We start from the raw sequence: 3,687 nt of genomic DNA, 5'->3' as shown, positions 1-3,687 counted from the left end.
AAAAAAAAAAAAAGAAAAAAAGAGAGATAATGCTAATACTTTAGGCTTGTTCATATAGTTTTTCTTTCAGTCACAGAGTCTTTCATTGTGTGCCAGTTGTTATTGTTGTTGTTATTGTGGAGCAGGGTTGACTCAGCTTGCTCTGTGTGATTCCAGATGTGCACCACTTGTTGAGCTGTTATTGTCCTTTTAAAACTAAGGACACTGAGGTACAGAAATCATAGCTTATCTGCAGTTTTATATCTAGGGAAGATTTAAAAAACAGACAGTGTGATTCAAGATATTGTGATCTGAATCATCATCTAATCTCCTGGAAGTGCTTAAAATTTCTTATTTATATGGGAGAACAAGGTCTCTTGTAACCCGGGTTGGCCTTGAACTCTTGATCTTCCTGACTTTGGTTCTAAGCAATAGGATTACAAGCGTGTACCATCATGTCAGGGCTCATGAATATAGTTAAGAATTTTGCTAGGCATGATAAAGTATATAAAGAAAAAATAGCAAATGAAAATGTTCTCTTATTTCTTTTAGTGCTGAAAATTGAACTTTGGACCTCTTGCACTAACTTTTTTTTTTTTCCCCACTCGGTGGGATTTCCCACTTAGGTGGGATTAGTTCTAGTACTCTAACCTATTTAGCTCGTGCATTTCTAAAGTTTTGGCAGATTTGTTTTAATAGGTATCCAATAATTGGATAGCTTCCAAAAAGCTATAATGGGAAGTTTTGCATTCTTTTTTTGTTGCAAAGTTTTTTAAATTTTGTGTGTTCTCACTTAAATATCCTTGTGAGTAGGTGCATTTTTAGAGACTCAGCCTTTTGTGGTGTGGCAGTTCCCTTCATTGGACAGTGCAGTCATAGGGGAGCTATCAGGCTACTTCTGTTTCCCTCTGCTGCTTGGGAAAGACTAGGAAGGAGTACAGTGAGGTGGTTGATAGGAAAAGCAATCACTGCTTATTCAGGAGTCTGGGAAGGAATGAGGGTAGATTGGTGCCTTAGTTTCTTTTGTTCCTGTGATAAAATACTCTGACAAAAGCAGCTTAAGAGGGAAGGGTTTAATTTTAGCTCACTTGAAAGTATAGTCCATTATGGCAGAGGAGTGTAGACAGCAGGATCCTGAAGCATCTGGTCACATTGCATCAACAATTAGGAAACACGGATGACTGCAAACTAGAGCTGTCTTTTCCCATTTTATACAGTTCAGGATTCCTATAGGGAGACCGTTTCTTTTATAGTCAAGATGGAGTAACCATCACAATCAAGATAACCCTGCACTGGCATGCCCAGTTTTCAGTGATTGCACTTGACACTGCCATCAAGTGCTTAGGTCAGAAGGTATAATTGTAGTCTAGTGGTTAAGGGAGAGTGCCAGGGAAGCTGTCTTCTGGGGTACAGAATGCAGAGGAGATCCTGGGAGAGAAGCTTGAATTTTAGGAAGGGGCTTTTAGATTTCATCTAGTGGTAAATTTGAATTCTGGAGAAAGCTGTGTTGGCAGATCACTGAGTTTGTGGTTTATAAGGTTTCACACTGAGTTGGCATAAATTTTTTAAAAGTTTAAGCTAGCATAGCACATGTCTACCATTCTATTGTTTTAGAGGCTGAATCAGGAGGATTTCTTGCTTGAATTGCATAGGTAATCACTCAAAAAAGAAGAAAGAAACAGTTCAAAGGTGATTAAGATACAGACTGCAGTGGCAGCATAAAAACATTTGGTAAAACATGAAGCTGTGAGGGGGTTGGGAGGAGTTAAGAGAGAGAGGTCCAGAGTGTGAGTACAATCAGATACATTGTGTGCATGTATGAAGTTCTTAGAGTTAATTTAAAATATATTTTAAAAGTTGGTGAAACACCCCACCACCTTTTTGTTGTTGTTGTTGGATTTTTTTTTCCTTTTGTGTGTGTGTGTGTGTGTGTGTGTGAGAGAGAGAGAGAGAGAGAGAGAGAAGAGAGAGAGATTCTTCAAAGCTTGTCCCCCTTCCCCCCCTTAGGTAGTAAGTTATGAGACTACCACTTTAGTACAATTCCAGTATCCAAGTAGTAAAACAGGTTAAATTTTATTTATTAAAAGATTTATATATTTTTATTTTATGAGTATGAGTGTTTTTGCCTGGCACCACCATTTGTTGCTGGCAGAGGTCAGACAAGGGGTTTGGATCCCCTGGAACTGGAGATACACACAGTTGCTAGCACCTTAGGAGTGCTGGAATCGAACCCTGGTACCTAGAAGAACAACTGGAGTTCTCTCTGAGCCATCTTTCTAGCTCCCAAGTTAAATTTTCTTTATTTAGAGAAAGGAATGCAAACAAACAAACAAACAACACTAGATTTTATTTGTGGATATTTATTTTATCCTTGGAGGTTCTTTGTCTCGTACTGAAAAGTCAGGGCTGTGTTTTTTTATTCCCCTCCCCCCCACTTTAAAAAGACTTATCAGGGGGCTGGAGAGATCGCTCAGCGGTTAAGATCACTGACTGCTTTTTCAGAGGTCCTGAGTTCAATTCCCAGCAACCACATGGTGGCTCACAACCATCTGTAATGGAATCCGATGCCCTTTTCTGGTGTGTCTGAAGACACTGACTGCTCTTTCGGAGTTCCTGAGTTCAATTCCCAGCAACCACATGGTGGCTCACAACCATCTGTAATGGAATCCGATGCCCTTTTCTGGTGTGTCTGAAGACAGCAACAGTGTACATAAAATAAATAATCTAAAAAAAAAAAAAAAAACCCAAAAACTTATCAGGTCCTTTACATATATATTTTGGCTTCCAATCTTTTGAAAAAAAATTTATGGGATTCCTGTGTATAAGAATGTGTGTGTGTCTCTGTGTCTTTTTTGTTTTTGTTTCTGTGTTTGTTGTTTGTTTTGGTTGTGTTTTTCTTGTCTGGGTTGTCTTGTCATATTCAGATTTGTTTTTGACTATCTTATTGTAGCTTATTATTTTTCTCTAGCTGCCTATTTGTTTTCTAACTAGAGACAGGGTATAGATCTGGATGGGAGGGGAAAAACTGGGAGGAGTAGGGAAAGGGAAACCATAATCAGAATATATTGTAAGAAATAATTGTACTTTTGATAATAAAAAAAAGGAGTAAAGCCAAAAACAAATAACCAAAAACCCAGAGCCGGGGATTGGGCTTAGTCATAGAGTGTTTGTATTGTATGCATGCAGCCCCACGTCCTGTGCCAGCGAGTCCCCTAACATTTATTCAGGGATTTGTATTGACTATCTATTTCAAAGAGGTAATCATTCCTTCCTGTTTCATGGTAGCTTTAGATATGTTTAGAGGGTTTCACTTTAAACATTAACTTTAAATTACAATTTTGGAAGTGTGTTTAAATTGATTAGATTTATTTAAATGATAATAATAGAATGTAATTCTACAGATCTTGAATAGTTTTCTATATGAATTAGAGAAATTTGGCAGATAAGTCTAGGAAATGCCTTTGAAAGGCAGCTTCTTTAATTTGTATTCTTTCTCTGTTTCCTATCTTTTCCCGCCTCCTTTTTCCTCTTCCCCCCCCCCCCCTCCTCCCAAATCCCTCTCCTCTTCCATCTTCTTTCTCTATTTTATTCCCCCTTCTAAATGTGTCTATAGACTGGCCTTGAACTCCCAATCCTCTTGCGAAGTGGAATTACAAAGGTATACCATCTACTTTTCTTTTTTGTTATAACCATCATAGTAATTTAAGT

The 3,687-nt window shown here is 38.1% G+C and overlaps 1 protein-coding gene across 5 annotated transcripts in view; it reads left to right on the top strand.

The window, feature by feature from the left end:
- The window catches only part of Trappc8 (trafficking protein particle complex 8), an 82,986-nt gene that overhangs the window by 3,314 nt on the left and 75,985 nt on the right, over nt 1–3,687 (top strand). The window lies entirely within an intron of this gene.

This window comes from Mus caroli, chromosome 18, assembly GCF_900094665.2.
Source record: "Mus caroli chromosome 18, CAROLI_EIJ_v1.1, whole genome shotgun sequence".
In the NCBI taxonomy this organism is placed as follows: domain Eukaryota; kingdom Metazoa; phylum Chordata; class Mammalia; order Rodentia; family Muridae; genus Mus; species Mus caroli.
This window is presented reverse-complemented; position numbering and strand designations above follow the sequence as displayed.